Genomic DNA, 6,402 nt, shown 5'->3' with positions numbered 1-6,402 from the left:
CAGAAGAATCTGCTTCTGACCAAAACAATAAAAAAAGAGAAGAAGAAAAAGGAGGAATACCATGAGGACTTCCCATTGGACGTCCTTTACCCACCTAGAGTGAAGTGGGCCACTGTAGGAGAGAGTGGGGGGGGGACACAAGAGAGGGGTCCAGGGGAGGAGAGAGAGGGAAAGAGCAAGAGAAAGGAAAAGAGAGAGGGAGAGAGCAGAGAGAGCAAGAAAGGGAGGGAGGGGGAGAGAGAGAGAATGATTTCTTTCAGCCGCTAGGAGAGGTACCCTTTGTTTGACAAACCCTGAAAGGGAAGCCTCTAGTAGCAGCTCTCCCATATCCACCTCCAACGGTTCGCGGAGCTGCTAGGTGGAGCCAGCACCGCGGAGTCCGCACACACTCCAGATCCAGGTTTTCCCGGCCGCCCCCTTTCCTCGGCGGAGCCCCCCTCCCGGCCTCGGCCGCTCTCTCCGGTCCCTAGCCTGCCCGCCCGCGACTCAGTCTGGCCTCCGCTCGGGCCCCGGCTGCGTCCGCCGCGCGCTGCTGCCCGGCCCCGGCGCGCCCGCGCTCCGACCGGCTCCCGGCGCGCTGCCCCTCCGCCTGCTCGCTCGCCCCGCTCGCTCCCGTTCCCAGGAGCGGGATGCAGATGCTGGCGCTGTTCCGGGTGGGCGCCGCCGCCGCCGCCGCCGGCTTTCCCCGGGCTGCTCCTAGGCTCCGCTCCGGCAGCAGCAGCTGCTGCTCCCTGTGACTCGCCCCCTCCCCTTTCTTTCTTTCTTCTCTTTTTGCCTCCGTCCTTTCTCCGTGCGTGTGCGTGTGCGCGCGCGCGCGGGCCCCACGCTTGGCTTTGGCAGAAGCTCGCTCGCGTGTGCGCGTGTGTGAGTGTGCGTGTCTGGAGAGCGCCAGAGCCTTGCTCGCTCTCGGGGAGTCAAAGAAGAGAAAGCACCGAGGCGGCGGCGGCGCGGAGCCCGGGGCCGCGCGATGAAGCACCCGAATGCCCGCCGCTGCCCGGCCCGCCCGGCGAGCTGAGAAGGCACCCTCTGGGTTCGAGGGTCGGCCGTGCCCGGGACGCAGCCCTCGGCGCAGCGGAGCCCGCGCCGCCCGCGCGCCCCCGCCGGGCTCCGGGGCAGGAGTTTTCGTGGCCCTTGCCGGGGCTCCCCGCGCAGGTTGCCGGGGCTCCAGGAGACCGTCGGTGTGGAGCGAACCTTGGGAGGAGGAAGAGGCGGCTGTGTGAGCGAAGCCGCAGCCACCCCTGGCCCGCCAGAGCCCCCCTGCCCATTTCATCTCCCCGGCTCGGCAGCAGCCCAGGGAGGACGAGGAAGAAGAAGAAAAAGAAAGAGAAGGGGGTGGGGTGGGGGGGGGACTGGATCTAAAGATCAGCTGGGGGGATGGTGGCAGAATTTTGGTCTCTTCAGCAGCGTTTTTCCTTCAGCAGCAGCAGCAGCAGCAGCAGCAGCAGCGGCAAGAGGAGGAGACGCCACCTCAGCTATGACTGCCGCATGTTAATAGCCGCCGCTTGTGTCCCTCGGCGGCCGCCGGAGACCGAGCCTGACTCCGAAGTTGGGCAACTGTGGACGAGGAGAGCCATTTGAACCCTCCTTTCTCCCGGCACCGCTTCCGCCCCCTCGATGTGCGTGCAGCCCGGAGACGCAAAGGACGGGCGGCCTTTGGATCTTCCCCCTGCCCCGTTCTGCCCGGCGGTGTAGCGGAAGACAGAGGAGAAGAGACTTTTTGTTGTGCTTCCTTACTGGTTCCCACCCTCCGGCTCCCTTGGGCTGCGCCTTGCCGCTCATCCTTGGCCGCCAGCGGCGGGGCTGCCTCCGCTGGGACCCGTCCGCCTTGGCCCCGGGCCCCTGGCCGGACTGTGGGAGCGGCACCGGCTGCAGGTTGTTGAGCCGCCGATGGGACGGACGATCGCACGGACCCACCCGCGGCTCGGAAAGGTAATTCATTCTTCGCACTCTTCCGGATCGTGCTCTTTCTGGCCAGGCTCGGTGGCGGCGTCCGCGAGGCGCGGGGCGGGCAGCCGAGGGGGCGCGGGCTCCACGCACACTCACCCTCCCACCCGCACACTCGCTGTCACCTACTCGCCCTCGCACACTCGCCCTCACACACACTCATCTGGTCGCGAGGCGGGGCGGGAAGGGAAGCCTCCAGGCGGGTGGACGCTCGGCGGTGGCTCCGGTGCCAGGTTTCGCCAGCCCTCGAGCGATTTGGCGGCTGGCACAGGGGTCGCGGGCGGGGGGCGGGGGAGCCGGTCGCATCCACAGTTTCACACACTGGTGGGGGGGGCAGGAACAGTTCCCTCCGGGTATTTTCCTCGCTTCTCCACCTAGTGCCATGCCCTCGGTGGGCTGCAAGCGGACGAGGGGGCGCCTGCCTCCAGCTGTCCGGGGTTGGTGTCGCTCCAGGCGGGAGCGGGCTGGAGAAGGGACAGGGACCCGGTGCGGAGCTGGGCGCTAGGCTGGCAGGCCTGCGGGGTGGAGTGCCCGAGCCCGGCGAGGTCCTCCCTGGACGCCTGCCTGGCATATCCCTGGGGGATGCGTTTGCCCAGGTCTGCCCCGGAGCCTCGCCGCCGTGATGCAGCCCCGCACCCCGCCCGTGTGTCCCCTTCATGGCACTCTGACTTAGACCCTTTGGCCAGAGATTTGTTAGGTGGCTTTGCATGGGGAAGGCGGCCACTTTCGTGGGTGGCCTGGGGCTGCACTCTATGAGGAGTAGGCAGTGGGCCCTGGGCAGTGTCCACGAAGGGGGGCGCTAGAAGGCGGTCTGGGCGCCGGGGCGGGGTGGGCAGCGCGTTGGTGGTCCAGGTCGGCTGGGTTACAGGTAGGAAGGAAAGCGCCCCAGCGCTCCTTTCTGGGAGAAGGGGAGTTCCCTGATTACAGGGAGCACCCTTGTCCTCCTCTGGAGCAGTCCCTAGTCGCAGATAGTGGGTGAGCTTGCCAGCCCTCCTCAAACTCATCCCCTTCCCCGCCCCATTCATCTGTGAAGGAGGGCGACCTCTCCCACTAGGGTTAGTTGGCGGCGGGGTCGACGTGAGCGTGTTTGTGTGTGCGCGCGTTCGCGCGCTCCGGAGGAGGCAGAGCCAAGGCTACTGGAGCTGTGCTTGCTTATGGATCCGCTTAACTGGAAAATCTGGTTTGTGGAGGCTGCTCTTGCCCCGTGGGGGATGCAAGGAAGCCTCATGTTCGTCTGCTCTCCCCTGGTGAGGAGCAGCTCCAGGGGATGCGTGCAGCGCGTGAGCGTCGCTGGTGCAGCGCTCAAGGCATCCCAGATTGGCCCTGATGAGAACGCAGGATAGAGGAGTCATTTTCCAGCAGATTGACAGAGCCAAGTAAAAGCAGCCGACCTCTGATGTGTCCAATGATGGGACCCACTTTCCTCACAGTGCTAGAAACGTGCGCTTCTTCATTTATGGCCAGAGATAACGTTATTTATGGGTAGAGATAGCTTAGCAATTGGGCTAACTGGAGACAGGCAAGCCACCTCTGGGGTATCTCCTCCCTGTGCCCGCAAGTGCACCCTGCCTGCGGTAGTTAGAGATCATTGTAAACAGCGGTGTAAGGAAGCATCCCTGCCACAGCCTCTCTGGGAGCCAAACCTACTGCTGGCTGTTGTGTTTACTTTCCTGGGTGAATTACTCATTAGAAAGTATAAGCCTTCTTGCACCTCTAATTTTGCATCCTTGCAGCCAGCTGCGGAGGAAATGAGGAGACGCATAGACTCTGGCAGGAAGGAAAAATTGCCTTCTGTGTTTTGCTGTGAAGTAAATAGGCAGTCTGCTAATTTCAATGTCCTATGGGCTGTGATCTCCAGTTGGCTAGTTGAAGAATGTCATCACACAATCTACAAAGGAACACTTTCGTAATTTTTCATAGGGAAAATGCCCTTTATCTCCCTATCAGATTAAAAGGAATTTAGCTATATTTCCCTGCTATATTTTTCAATCTGTAGTGTCACTTATCTGGAATTCTGGAAATACATTTATTTATAACATTTATTTATATGTGGATTAAAGACATAATTGTCAGTTACTATATCACCTGAAGGGATTGCAAGATAATTTGCGTGAGAGTTAAAAGAATATTTGTTCTTGAAACAGTTCTCAGTTTGGTTTCCCCAAATCTTTTTTTTTTGTAACCAAAGCAAGGGTAGAAAACTGTACAAATATAAGCAAAGCTTACAAAATATGATTTTTGCAAGCTAAACTACTTTTAATTTTAATTGCTGACAGTTATTCATTCTTTAGACCTAGGTTAGTTCTGACTGCTTCAGTGTTTCTTGCAGATGGCAACGTTCTATTTAATGGTTTTGAATATAGCATTGTGACAATAAGAGAGTACTTTGTTTCTAGTTTTTAAAAATTTTTTCATTTGTAAATTTCTTGAAAAAGCTTAGGTTGCTGTGCCAGCATAGGAAATCTAAAATCTATACGGAATCACTGATGGCTGATTTTTATTCACTTATATTTTTGCTAAGAGATGTTGCTAGTGATGAGCACCCTAATAGAAAACTTAGAAAATTGGTAATTTAATATATAGGAATCTAGTTCCACATATTTGTTTGATTTCTAGAGGGTATGTGTTGAAAGTCTTTATAGCTGCAAATATTTCTGGAGCTTAGGAATACTTGTCCTTCTGTGTTAGATCTAATCACAAATATTCCCAGTTTCACATTAGAAGATTCTATCAGATCTGTCCTTTGTTTCCCAGCAGTCAGACATTCCACAGGTCCTGATGTCATTAGAACTGTGTCTATCAGTGTATGGTGCTGTCTTTAGCTGAAGGTGAATATGTCCAAGTGCTTGAATAGCATTCCACCACACTTCTTTATCACTGCATAGTCAATACTCTGCTTCTCTATTGATGTGTATTTGTCTGGATTGATTCCATAAACTCAGGGTGAGAGAGATGATTAGGATAGAGGTGTATATGAATGATTTATATTTTTTTGATAGAGATGTTAGGGCCACATCAGGCATCCCTGGCCTGAAGAGGGGTAACACATCATGTGATTTGCCTGATGGGCAAATGCTTTTGATGTCTCCTTTTAGGTTACTTGGTGTGATTATCAGAATGAGAGCCCTTCTTGGAAATATGAATGGATGGTCTTTCAGAAATGATTTTTCTTAATCATGGTTTTACATTTGCAGACTTAAATATTTCTTGCCATGGAGAATAATAACAGCAAATGTGGGACTTAACTGGTTCTGGCTACTGTGCCTGGCATGATCTCTAATAATTAGGAAAGGTTCTCAATTTTTTAAGTGGACTTGACTTACCTTTAATTATTTTGTGAGTTTTTGCTAAAGGAATTCACAATTTTATATTTCAAAGGTTTACGTCACCACTAGGACTGTAGTTGGCCACATACTGTAAGAAACTGAATTATTTTGCAGATTTGATTTGGATCACTTAAAGCATTGGTTCAAACTCTTTTTTAACAGGACTGCCAGGTACAAGTGACAGTTATTGTTATAAGTGAAGTGCTCTTCGCAGAAATCGGCAAACTAATTTTAATTATTAGGGTAACATGGTGATTTTTGAGAAATACTACATACCCCTAATTTACCATGGTGTGAGTGATGGCAGCAGTTGGAATTAGCGAGAGATCCTTCCTTTAGTTTAGCAAGTGACTATTTTCCCTTTGATTCCTTGGATTTGCATTGCATTCAAAATGTGCTTTTGCTCAAAAAGGGAGGAGGAGCCTTAAAGACATGGGTGGCTTACATTTGGGCATTTGTTTGCCTTAGGGACACTTCTGTTTCCATTTCATTGTGTCTTTCTTTTATGCAAATGCATTTCTTTATATAATATCACGTGATAATACAAGAAACATTAAAACATGCAAATATGAGTCACATTTCCTTGACCTTCCCCCTTTCTCTCTCTCTGTGTATGTGTGTGTTTGGTTAGGGGGTTGCTGATGAATGGGAATTATATATATAAATTCATTTTGCTATTAATGCTGTTGGCACATTTGCAAACGTAGTGCAGGCATCCCTCTAGATAACTTTTGAATGGTTAAAGGTAATGTTTATATGTCAAGAAATTTTAATGCCGTTAACTTGGTCTGGGTATCAAGATAGACCAATAAAATAAACCCTATTACTGCATAAATAGCTGGGAATAACTTTCTTTACAATTATAAACTATTTTCATTCATTCAAAAGCACAAAAAATCATTTAAAAATAAAATTAGCTGCCCTTCTCTAAAGTATTGAAATTCTCCATTATTTGGAGGAGTGGGTGAGATGGGAGATTCCTGTTTGCATTTATCATAGCAAGTTTTGTTTGTATCATATATGAATTTATATATTCTTATTTATACTTAAAATATAAATTGTAATATTAATGGATTCACCAGAGTGACTACATATGCTCTTGAGAAGAAATGAGCATTTAGTCCATATTATT

The 6,402-nt window shown here is 51.8% G+C and overlaps 1 protein-coding gene across 8 annotated transcripts in view; it reads left to right on the top strand.

Annotated features, from left to right (window-relative positions):
* The first annotated feature begins 1,393 nt into the window (after positions 1–1,393).
* ADGRL3 (adhesion G protein-coupled receptor L3) overlaps positions 1,394–6,402 on the top strand; it is a 1,168,212-nt gene continuing 1,163,203 nt past the window's right edge. For 4 of the 8 annotated variants that reach the window (XM_075544263.1, XM_075544260.1, XM_075544258.1 and 1 more), the window contains exon 1: positions 1,395–1,929. The gene's annotated coding sequence lies outside the window, so the exon portion shown is untranslated. Of the gene's footprint in view, positions 1,930–6,402 lie in introns of all 8 variants that reach the window. The other 4 variants (XM_075544262.1, XM_075544261.1, XM_075544259.1 and 1 more) reach the window with 2 other exon arrangements.

The sequence above is a fragment of the Tenrec ecaudatus genome, chromosome 3, assembly GCF_050624435.1.
Source record: "Tenrec ecaudatus isolate mTenEca1 chromosome 3, mTenEca1.hap1, whole genome shotgun sequence".
NCBI classification, from domain to species: domain Eukaryota; kingdom Metazoa; phylum Chordata; class Mammalia; order Afrosoricida; family Tenrecidae; genus Tenrec; species Tenrec ecaudatus.
This window is presented reverse-complemented; position numbering and strand designations above follow the sequence as displayed.